The 12,282-nt window shown below is 41.3% G+C and overlaps 1 protein-coding gene across 3 annotated transcripts in view; it reads right to left on the bottom strand.

Moving 5' to 3' along the window:
- Positions 1-12,282, bottom strand: part of RUSC2 (RUN and SH3 domain containing 2) — a 51,729-nt gene that overhangs the window by 18,487 nt on the left and 20,960 nt on the right. The window contains exon 1 of one of the 3 annotated variants that reach the window (XM_016130349.2): positions 931-5,575. The exons of the other annotated variants lie outside the window; for them this stretch is intronic. The gene's annotated coding sequence lies outside the window, so the exon portion shown is untranslated. Of the gene's footprint in view, positions 1-930; positions 5,576-12,282 lie in introns of those variants that run through there. 3 annotated transcript variants of the gene reach the window in all.

A 12,282-nucleotide genomic window follows, 5' to 3' on the forward strand; every position in this document is an offset into this window, starting at 1 on the left:
AGGTAACTCTGGTCAGGAAAACGTTCTGAATTCCAGAAAAAAGGTTTCACCTGTCCTTGGTCATCAGCATCTTTCTGCCAGTCACAGAACACCTTCCCCCCTTTTTTGGCCTCCTAAAGGAGGATGGGAAAGACAGCGGCAATTAGTTGCTATTCCCTAGCAATCTGACCTTGCCCTGAGGTCCGAGGAGGATAACCTTTTTCCTGCCTGGGACCTCTCTTGGGCAGGAGTGAAAGGAAGAGAGCAGGAGGTGGATTCAGGAGTATCAGCTTATGCTTAGGTCTCTTCCTGTTAAGAATCTGTTTAAGTCTATATAAGACAATGATTATAATAGGTCAGGTGCCCTAGGCATTACAGTGACTCCCTCCCTCCCTCCCATACTGTGGACCCTTTTGATCAACACTCTTTCTTACTCCATCCTTACCTGGAGCCAAGTGGCTCCCATAGCAACAGAAGATACAATATGTGTGTCTATGTGCATGTATGTATGTCCAAAGGGGAAGGATAGGCCTGATGCTTCCCAGCCCTCACTCTTGAAAGCTGTGTGGATCCTTGCATGTTCTCCATTATAAACTTATAATAGCTTTAGGGGTATCTCCTCCAATTTAGCCTTTGTTTCTAGATGTGACCCCTCCCACCCTGACCCGTACTATAGCAGCTTGATTACAAATGCCCAGAAAGGAAGGAGGGGCTGTTCTGCTTCTTCATAAAAGAGCATCAGCCCAAGCCTCTGCTTTTCCTCATCTCTGCACCACAGCCCAAATATATGCATGGATGAGCTTGTCTCATGTTTGCTCTCAAGCTCTCACTCACTCTCTCTCTTCCTTTTGGAAAGACAAAGCCAATCCTCAGAAGTCAGAGCCCAAATGTGCAGATCCGTTATTCTAGCATCCCTGCCCTGCCCCTCCCCCCAGCTCCACTGAGCCATACCTCTGCAAGGAGCCTTGAGCTGAACCCGGAGGCTTCTGTTCCTTTTGCACTCCAACCAAGCTCTACCTTGACAGTTTCAGCTGAGGCACTGTTCCACGGGACCACACAGGGGGAACCGGGCCGAATTCCTAAGATCTGATTTCTGCTAATACAATGGCATCGTTGCTAATGCAGGGAGGCTGCGCAATCCCAGCCCCATCCTTGCTGCTGCCGCCGCTGCTGCTGCTGCTGGTGCTGCGGTGACGTTGCTGCTAAGGGAAGGGGGAAGGGAAAGGAGCAGGCATGCCCACAGCACAGCCGCTCAGCCTCCCTCCCTGTCAGTCCCTCTGGGCCTTTAGTCTAGGGAAGGAGGAGGGTAGAGAAAGGAGTCAGCCACTGAGGGCAAGCAGTGCTGGAAGATGAAAACTCTCAAGGCAGCAAAGGAAATTAGGGAGAACGTTGGGCCTACTCCTCTCTTGTCCTTAGGCGTCTCAGGGAAAAGTCTGGGCAGAGGCTTAGAGCTTCCTTCCTTCCTTAGGCCCCTCCTTTTAGATCTTCGCCAGAAACCTCTCCCTCCTCCTTTTGCCCACTCTGAATGACTCCTTGTTTTCCAGCTTTTTCCTTTCACTAGGATTCCAGACTAGCCTCAGGGTGGAGCTGCCAGCCTGGGAGGGGGTTCCTGAAACCCTGAAGGGAGGCTGTAGGGACCGGCAGTAACACCAAGTTCAGTCCTTATGGATGTACAGCACTAGGCTCTCCAAGGCGTGCCTCTTCAGAGAAATGGGGTCTGTCTCAGAAAAAAGACTGGGCCACCCACAGGCTTTTATATACAGTGTGGAAGTGAGCCTTAGGACCTAGCTGGCTGCAGGCCTCCTTCCTAACACAGGGTCTAAGTTCCCTGGATCTTTAGAGGGTCTGCTAATGTGGCTGGAGTAGATCTGTCCCCTCTCACCTACATCAGTTTTGGTCTGTGCTGACTGAGTGGGTCCAGCTGAATCTGTAGGGCAGCAGGATTTATTTGGGGAAGCCAAGGAGCCAGTAGGCCTATCTTCCTAGGAAAAGGAAGGCTAAGGAAAGGAAGTATCTGTTCTATTTGTAGACCTACAGAGCCCTCCACCCACCTCCTTGCTTCACCCTTCTCAGGTTCTGGGCCAGTTTTATGAGAATCAGTAAACACCAGAGAAGCCACAGCCAGAGCCAGTTGTATAGTAAGTAGCATTACTGTCTCTGTCCACTTCATGCCACTGCCCCTTGCTGCCACCCTTGAACACAGAGATGGTCTCAAGCTGGACTTGGCCCTCAAGCACTAGCCCTGCCCCAGTGCTGACTACTCTCTGGACTCCATAGCCAATCCCTTGGATTTCAGATCCCTTGAACAAGCCTTAAGTCCACTAGCCAGGACCACAGGAAAAGGAAGGCTAAGCAGCTGCCACTTGGGATCCAGAAGAAATGTAGTTTCTTTCCCCTTATTGCTTTTTCTATTCCCTGTGAAACTCATGCTGAGATGAGCTGAACTGTAGAGGGAACAGAAGTGACTAAAGACCCCCAAACCTATTTACAACCTTGACTTATTTGAGGGGCCATGGACCTTTGATCCTACAAAGCAGGAAACAATGAGGAAGAGAAGGAGAGAGGGAGGCTGCAGTTCATAAAACTAACTAACCATTAGTGATCCTCACAGGGAAGTAAAAGGAATAGAAATGGTGTCATTGTATTTCCCTCTCCACTGGTTGATACAGACGTCAAAGAGGTTTGGATAAGCAGACATTAGGTTAGGGCAAAGTCAATTTCCATGACCAAGTGCCTGGAGTTCTAGCTTCTTTTTATAAGAGCTCTGGGCCCAGGATCTTCGTCCCTGAAATTTCTGTGAGCTAAGCCATGCATTGCACTGGAGAGCCACTTAGAAAATGTTTCCAGTTGCCTATCAAAGGTGGCAGCTCTCATATTTCCAGTATTTGGCTGACTTCACTGCATCACAGACCACATCGTCATTTACCTTCCGTCCACTACTGCCCAAGACCTATAGGGTTTCTGATAAAAGATCAAATTATTTTTTGGCTAGACACAAAAGACAAATATTGTCACATTAGAAATCTCGACCGCCTCTGAATTAGTCTTCTTACCTGCAATTTAATTTCCAGATTCATCTCCCTAAAGTATCTTCATTCTTCAATATGTGACTCCTCCTGTCCCTTTTAATGGTTTCCCATTACCCAGAGAATCAAGTTCAAACTTCTCAATTTGGCTTTCAAGGTCCTCCATCTTGGGCTGTCTATTTGTCCTCTCTACTACACCCCATCATGTAGTCCTTCAAATCTCTTTCATAAACTCATTTCTACTCTGTTGCCTTTGATCAGATTCTTCTGCCTGTTATACTTGACTGTACTCAGAATTATCCAAAACCTATAAGGCCCAGACCAGCTCTCTATCAAGTCTCCACTGATTACCCCAGAGCCAGAAATGATCTACCTTCTGAACCTATGGCTACAGGCTGTTGATCTTACGGACAAGGAAAAATCCCACAAAAACCAGGGGGTCAATATAGAATTGCCAAATTTTAATATTGTCAAGTAGCATCATTAAAAAAAACCCCAACACCATACATTAACTATCATCATCATTTTATAAAAGAAAACATACTGTCATTATTTTTCTCATTTCATTACATACTGATGCAAACTCCATCAGAAACCAACATTAGTTCTTAAGAGCTTTTGATTAAGTGAATCATCTCCCACCTTACATGGTTGTTGTTCTTTTTTGCATATCCACTTTAATATCTCTTCTAGACTGCAAAGTTCAAGTTATATTCATCTTTGTATCCCCAATATTCAGTGCATAAAACAGTATAATTTTTATTTCGTGTTTCCCATAAAACACAGTGCTCAGAGTCTTGCAGAATGAGAATGGTCCAAAAAGAGATGTTCCTTGAGTATAAATGAGTGAATGGTGGACAGATATGACTCAAAAGGTTTGGAAGAGAAGACCCTTGCTATTCACATGGGGGAATAAGGGTCTATTAAAACAATCTTAGGAAAAAAAGGAATGACTCTTCATGACCTTGATTTAGGCAACACATTCTTAGACATGATATCAAAAGTACAAGTGACAAAAGAAACAGTGAATTTTATATAAATTTAAAACTTGTGCTTCAAAGGACACAATCATGCCAGTGAGACGACAACTCACAGAACGGAAGAAGATATTTGTAAATCATATATCTGATAAGGGACTTCTATCCAGAATATGTAAAGAAGTAAAACTCTTACAACTCAGCAATAAAAATACATGTAAATTAAGTAAAGGGGTAAAGAATTTGAATAGGCATTTCTCCAAAAAAGACATACAAATGGTCAACAGCACATTTAAAAAATCTCGACATCATTAGCTATTTGGGAAGTACAAATCAAAACTAAAATGAGATACCACTTTATCCTACTAAAATGGCTAAAATAAAAAAGACAGATTATAACAAGTGTTGATGATGATGTGGAGAAATCAGAACCCTCATACACTGCTGGGAAGACTGTAAAATGGTGCAATCACTTTGTCTTTTATCTTAGCCATCACTGGCACGTCAACCCAGGGACCTTGGATAATTCCCCATTTCTTTTGTTTTTTTCGACACCAAAATACTTAAAAGAATGAACTTTGTTAATTCTACTTCCTCTTTTACCATTTCTTAAGCACCAGAAATCTGTCTTCTTGAAATACTTGGTCTGAAGCAGTTATAATTTTCAAATTTATAATATTTAAGTTGTGACACTTAGCCATCCTCTCCTGTTGAAACCCTTTCCCCTTTGTTTTTTATAACACCAATCCTCCTAGTTCTATTTCTTAGATCATTCTCTTCATTTTTTAATACAGCAATACTTGGCCCATATTTAAAAGTATATTTACAACAAGACTCAGATCTCAAGTCTGCAACCTGCAAAATGTTTAGCCCTTCCTATTATGCTGTCGATTTCTAAACATTACATTCTTTCAGAATCAAATTTCCAATAGCTAGGTATTTCTTACTATTACCTCAAATTTAACACAGCTCAAGCCAAACTGATATTTCTATTTCAAATTAGCTTTATTTGGACTACTAGTAAGATAAGCTTGAAAACGTAGGAGTTATTGGGACTCTCTCTTCACATCACGCTGAGTCTCCCTTCTAATTTTTCAGGCATTGATCTAATAATATATTGTGCTTTTACTATATTCTAGCTATTATGCCAAGCACTTACTTGTATTATCTCATTTGATCCATACAGCCACTCTCTAAACATGACCATGTTTGTTCGATAAATAAACAATGACAAGCTCAGCAGGGTTAGCAGCTTTTGGAAAGTTAGCTTAGCCTGAGAACAGCATATTTGATGAGAAAGAGGAGAGGAAGGAAGGAAGATGAAAACCAAAAATCTGAGTTTTAGTAAACTGCTTAGTAAATAAATCTTCAATGCCAGGATCTTAAACTCTTAACCCTTCATTTCTCTCCATTTTCATACTAAGGATAGAAAGATGACTGAACAGCTATGTCTTTAGTCAATATTTCCCTACCATTTATTCCCACAGTCATGACCAGAGAGTAAAGGTTGCAAGATGATAGCCTAATAGCCATATCTTGAGTGTCAACAGATATTATGTAGCTTGCATAGTAAAAATGCCACCAGAAAAAAATTCAAAGATTTCTAAAATAAAGAAAGAAAGAAAGAAAGAAAGAAAGAAAGAAAGAAAGAAAGAAAGAAAGAAAGAAAGAAAGAAAGAAAGAATGAATCTGGATTTCCAGTTTGTCTTGCTTGGAAAAAAATCAGAAGAACTGACCACACTGGCCCTTTATTCCTAGGTGGTAACAATCAGCTGGATTTGAGAAATGGCCTCCCTCACAAGACGGGCACATGCCCTTCAGTTTGACATGTACCGACCACTCTTTATGGTCTTTTGTACGTAGCTAGCTCACTGGCTCACTTTACTCATTTGCATTATTTGCCTGGATTCTATAAAGCATTTGAGTTTACAACCCTTTCCCAGAGTAACAGTTATGCTTTTTCTTTAAATCCCCTCCTCACCCAATTTACCTCACATCACCATAAAAATGTTCACTGCAGTATTACTCGCAATGGCAAAAATTGAAAATATTCTGAATATCCAATAGAAAAATGACTAATTAAATAGTGGTCTAGCCATGCAATGGAATATAATGAAAACATAGAAATTATGTTTATAATGAATGTTTACTGGTACAGAAAAAGGCTTAAAAGTAAATAAGAAAAGTAGGATATCAAATTGTATAGAGAGACTTCTGCTTCTTGCATTTTAGTAAATAAGATATTATGGGACTACCTTCTGCAAAAAAAACTAGATTCTGTATAACGGAAACTTTTTAAAGCATTTCAGGGCTCATAGTAAATAGGAAAAATCTGAGGCTACTCTCCTCACCACCCAAAAGGGGAAAAAGTTATGAGCTGCAGAGTAAGCAAGGGTGAGGGGATCAGAGTTCCTTGTGGGCCAATTCCCCAAGCATTTTAATTATGGTCAGAATGACAAGACTTGGACTACTGGAAAGGTGAGGGAGCTAAACCTGAGACTCCCACATTAAGCTGAGACACTTGAAATATGCTCAAGTGATCCAGGGTTGGTGGTTCCCCCCACTTTTGCATAAGCAGATACAGATCTTCTCTGGAGGAAAATATGCCCAACTTAAGCCTAAGAAAAAAGTTAGTTTATATTAAAGATCACAAATACTCATGGAAGAAAGGTATTATGAGTGAATGACATAGAAAACAATAATACATTTAATCTGCAAGGATTTCAGATATTAAGAATGTCAGATACAGAATTCAAATCAGCTATGTATGAAATGTTTTGAATAAAGGATAAAAATCTCAAAGAGAATCAAGTAGCAACAGATTATTAGAGAGATCCAGGGGTAGTGAAAATAAAAACATGTATGAATATAAGCATTGGTTACTGGGCATTCCTAAGGCTATTTAATAGGGAGTCATGAGGTGAAAACAAAGATGTGGAGGCTAAGGGGAGATACATTATACTTCTTGCTATAGATGCAACAGTAGCCTACTCAAAACAGTGTGTCAAAGTGCTCTATAATCTAAAAGCATTTTACAGAAATGTAGAGTATTGCTATTACTCTTTAAAAATGCTAGCAACCATTGATGATTTTTGTCTGGATCAGTTATTTACTGTGATGGTTGAAAGATGATTTTTTTCCTCTATTATTCCTTCTACATTTATTAGTTGACATTCTAATATAAAACAGATTTCTCTTTGCCTCCCTCTCTCCCTCCCTTCCCACCTCCCTTCCTTCCTTCCTTCCTTCCTTCCTTCCTTCCTTCCTTCCTTCCTTCCTTCCTTCCTTCCTTCCTTCTTTCCTTCCTTCGTTCTTTCCTTTATTTATCTATTTGGTATAAGTACAGACTCTTGGATTCTTGTTTTAAAAAACTCAGTGGGTCATAATCCATTGCTGGTATTACTGATTTTGATGCTCAGATTGTGCCAGATTTAGCACTATTTTTTATTTCATTGTGAAGATCTTCATTGCTGTGTATACATTTTTCAAAGTTAACTATTTTGGACCAATTTTTAGAAAAGTTGTAAAGACAGTTCAGAGTCCCTGTATATCCTTCGACCCCTTCCCTTAATGCTGCCTTCTTGCATAATCATAGCACATTTGTCAAAACAAAGAAATTAACATGGAATACATTGCTATTAACTAAACTCTCAGACTATTTGGATTTTGCCAATTTTCCCACTAATTTCCTTTTCCTATTATTTGGTTTTTAAAACACTAAATGTATATGTAACTTTTATAAAACATAAGTTAATTAAAAACAAAATAAAGCCAAACAGAAAAAAAATATGATCTACATCAGAGGCTACCAATAAATAGTTTGGATAATGTTATAAGTGTAACTTAGCAAAGAAAAAGATCTATATTTTCCACAATCAAGACACTAAGGTGTCTTGAAAACCATCCAGGCAGGTCATTTTTAGCGAAAGCAAGTAGTATTAAAAAATACATAAGATTACATAATCTTAGTAGACCTTTGTCCCTAGTCTTTCCCAATAATCGTTTTGCTTACCTTTCATCTCTGGATGCTCTTTGGAAATCAACAAGAAGTACTTTTGCTTGTGTTGACCTAGTCAGGTAATCTCTACACCAGCAACAACCTAGGTTAGGTAACTCCCTTTACCATGTTTTCACCTCAGACTGAATGATTGATTCCAATAGGAAAGGTCAGAAGTGCTCAAATCATAACAAATCAAAATAAACTATGGTATACTATATGCTCTTTTGTGAGCTAGAAGTATGCCAAAGCCATTAATTAATATAATCTCAGGAGTCAATCACTCACTCAATCAGGCCATAAGCATCCATTGTACTACTGTGTATAAAGCACCAGGCTGGATGATCAGGGGTAAGAGCCCAACTTGAAGGGCTCATAATTTTATTAAAATCATTGCCAACACTTCTCTGGAAAGGGCTATGGCAGCAAGAAAGATGTTTCAGGATGTGGGATAAGAGTTAGTGCAGTGGTTCCAAACTTTTTCAGCCCCAATACATAAAACAGCTACTCTGGTTGAAGCAGGGGAGGCCTAAAGCCTCATATATTCTAACTCCCTCTCTCCAGGGCACTCTAAGGCTTAGAGGAAGAAATTCTAAAAACCTCTGGGCAAAAGCGAGACTGAGCATGGCTTTTTGAGCTTGGGGAATGGGGACTGAAATTTATGGATAACAGAAATCATCTCTTCTCTCTTGCTTTATGGCTCTCAAATCAAATATATTTGGAAAATGGCCAAGTTTCCACATCTTTATAGGCCATGAGATCTGATGGAGACTTAATTTTTCAAGTACTCTCTGAAATGTGTTGAGAGATGCTGAAAGAATTTGGAAATTTAAGAATTAGTGGTAATAGTGATTCCTGTGGGTGTTGGGCTGAGTTGCAAGGAAAGAATACACAGGCTGTTAGAAGCCTGACAGCATCAGGAATCTGGTTCCTCAAATGGAATAGCAGCCAACGTCAAGGAGCTCCTCTGTCTTTCCTGGGGTTGTGTGTAGCTGCTCCTAGCTGAGGAGGCCAGTGTTCTGAACTGGTGGTGTTATTCTGGACTCCAGAATGCTGGGGGTGTGTTAGGAGAGACCTAGCCTGAAGGGCTGTCCCAGACACACCCAGCTGCTTTCTTATCAGACCTCTCCAATTTAGAGTCCTCTTTCGAAGCACAGCTTGCTTTGCTTTTGGCTTCTCAACAATGTTACAGAAAGGTTCAGCTAAAAGTCCAGTTCTAAAAAAGTCAAATATCGACACTCTAGAAGAGGTCTGGCTCTAAAGCAGAAAGAGCTCTTTTCTAGGAACACTTGGCGTGGGTATATCTTCTTTTCCCCAAGTTTATCTCCTCCCTTATGAACTGGAAATATGCAGGCACCTTTAAGGTAATCAAAATCACTGACAGAATATCCAGGGGAGGAACCCACGACAGGTTCCAAGCCTTTTACCTCTCAGGCTCAGCTGTGCCTGAAGCTCCCAAAGCCCCAATTCAATGAATGGAGACTGCAGCACTGGGAATTATACCCAGGAAAAGAATAAGCTAGAAGCCACTGGCCCTGAGTTGTAAAGAGTTGCTTTCTTTTATTCCATAAGAATCTGATAATAATAAACTCAGCTTTGTCCCAGGGTCTTTCTGCTCAAAAGCGATTATACCCAGAAAAAAAATTCTTCTCTTTCATTGACCGAATCAGTAAGCAAAAGCCTTTCTCCATTAGGTCAACCATTTGATTCCCTCCTTAGCTCAACTCATAGCACCTGTTTGCAGGCAGAAGCCTGAATCAGATGACCTCCTAAGGTCTCTTTCAGCTCTAATTACAAACTAAGCCAAATTAAAACCTGCAGCCCAAGGGAAAGTTCCTATGCAGGGTGCTAATAAATGTCCTCCCTCTCACCATCCTGCCTTTCAACATAAATACACAGACACAGACACAGTTTTACTTCCAGGTGCTTGGCTTCTAACTGCTAGAGTTGGAAGTCTCCAGAGATTGAAAATTGGCTGTAAATCCTCTTTTGAGGAAGTAGGTGTTGACAGACCTGAGTAGGAAGAGAGAAGAGGACTAAAGAGAAATAGAAAATATTTAATTCCTACCTTGACAGAATTCTTCAGATGAGGGTATGGAGGATGCAGCAGTGAATGAGGCCCACAGGATAAAGAGATAAAGCCTCCTAATGCTAGGGGCAGGTGAGCAACAAGAGAACAGGTAAACCAAAACCAGAGAGTAATCAGGCTGCTCTGCTTGGAGGACTTCTCTCAAGTGTATATTTGCAGGAGCAAGTTAGCTAGGACAAATAAGGCCCTTATGCTTCTTCTCAACTGTTTAGTGTGGTCAAATTTTGCTTTTCCTTTGGCTGTGCCTTTTGGCTCCAAGGCTCCAAGAAGCTAGGCCAGAGGGAACCTCCCCTTCCTCCCTCCCGGCTCCCCACCCTGGCACTGGGCTGAGGTGAGCAGTCTGGTAAGCTGCTATCCAATCAGTCTTCAAAAGCTGTAAATAAAAGGCCACATATGCACAGTGAAGTAGGCTCTAAGAATCTAGATTGAATTACAGAAGCCAGTTGTAGAGACAGGGTGGGGTAGCAGAAAGAAAAGAAAGAAGTCTAATTGGCCTTCAAGGAAATATTTTCATTCGAGCACATCACGAAGCCTTGCTCCCCTAGGTTCCAGTCTGGTCTTTTTCTCAGCCAAGGAGTCACAGTCCCCGAGACTCCTCAGAGTCAAAGCCTTTCCCAGAGGTGACTTATCTTCTAACATATGTAGATGACAGTCTCCAAGTCCAGCTCACTGTGTAGCTGGTAATAGCAGTGGGACTGCCTGACTAATAGGTAGCAGCAAAAACTATTTCTGTATACCAGTTATACAGTATTTGCTTTAGTTATAATACTAAAGTGAGAGTATATTGATATAACTTAAGCAAAAAATTTTAAAGCAGGTGGCTAGAGTCTGGCCTGGGTTTTGAGTATTCAGGAACCTAGGTTTTGTATTATTCAGAGCATGGATTTTGGTGTTGACAGGCCTGAGTTCAAATTTCACATAATATTTGCCAGCTGTGGACTTTGGGAAGTTACTTAACTTCACTAAACTTTAGCTTCCTCATTTGTAAAACTGTCATATTTTCCCTCAAAGGCTTGACATAGAATTAAATAAGATGTATATAAAGTGCCCGACACAGTAAGTGCTCAGTCATGGTCACTATCATTATATCTTTGGCAGATGACCAATGGCGTACTTTCCTCTCTCCTTTCCCAATTTCCCAGAAAACCTAAAGGCTCCAGGTCCAGTGAACTGGCAGGCAAAATCTGTCAAAGAACAAAAGGAAATGGGAAGAGTCATGTTCCTTTTTTCTCTTCCCAGGGCTAGGACTGACCAGTCATCCTGTGCTGATCATACCCTGGACTAGCAAGCTGACCCTGGGAGCCTAAGGCTCTCCCAAACTGAAGATACTAATCCATCTCTAGTATTACCTGTCATGGGGCATGCTCCCAGACTGATGGTGCTTCTCCACGGGCCCCAGATCAGATCCCAGTAGATGCAGGAAAGAAATAGTCTGATCCCAAGCTGGCAGGATGGGTCTGTCCAGGCTGTTGTCTGCTCAACACAGCTGACTGTGAGGCCTATAGGTTAATAATAGCGACTCTGATGCCAATGGATTAAGACAGCACTGTAGGAGGTGTTTATTTTTACACTCTAGCGTCAGTATCAAGTTCTACTGGTTACTGCCCAAATCTAGGGCAGCTTCCTGCTATAGGAGTGGCCTCAGGCTTCTTCAGGATGCTAAGTTGGATTCTAGAGGAAGCAAGCCTTGTTGAAAACAGTTCACGATTGACAGAGACAGGGAAGGGGAAAGAGAATAAATAGAACTGTCACATATCTGGCTGTCTGGTCCCAAATCTTTGGGACAAGGCGGACCTCCAGTGAGAGCTGTTGTTTATAGCATTCTCCTGAGTCAGGTAGGCCCTAAACAAGAGACGTAATATGTTGTTTTGGAAAGGTGTGCATGCGTGCACACACACACGTACTGGTTGCAGTAAAATGATCTGAAAAAAATCAAGGAGGACTGACACTCGACCAGAAGCTCAGCCTCGTCAGTTGCAAGTCCCAGATTAGTGCAGTGAGTGCCAATATTGTTAAGAAAAAGAAAAAAGCCCTCCTGGGAAGGTTTTACAGGATGTTTAAAACAAAAGAAGGTTCGACTGGTCCTTAATTGATCTGTATATACTTTTTAGCAGGTATATGAATTGCCTTGAAAATTTACTTGGCCAGAGCTTCTTTCCTAGACATGACACAATGGGACAGAAACACCAAGAAACTAGCCCTCATCTAGTCAGG

The sequence above is a fragment of the Rousettus aegyptiacus genome, unplaced genomic scaffold (assembly GCF_014176215.1).
Source record: "Rousettus aegyptiacus isolate mRouAeg1 unplaced genomic scaffold, mRouAeg1.p scaffold_m13_p_3, whole genome shotgun sequence".
NCBI classification, from domain to species: Eukaryota; Metazoa; Chordata; class Mammalia; order Chiroptera; family Pteropodidae; genus Rousettus; species Rousettus aegyptiacus.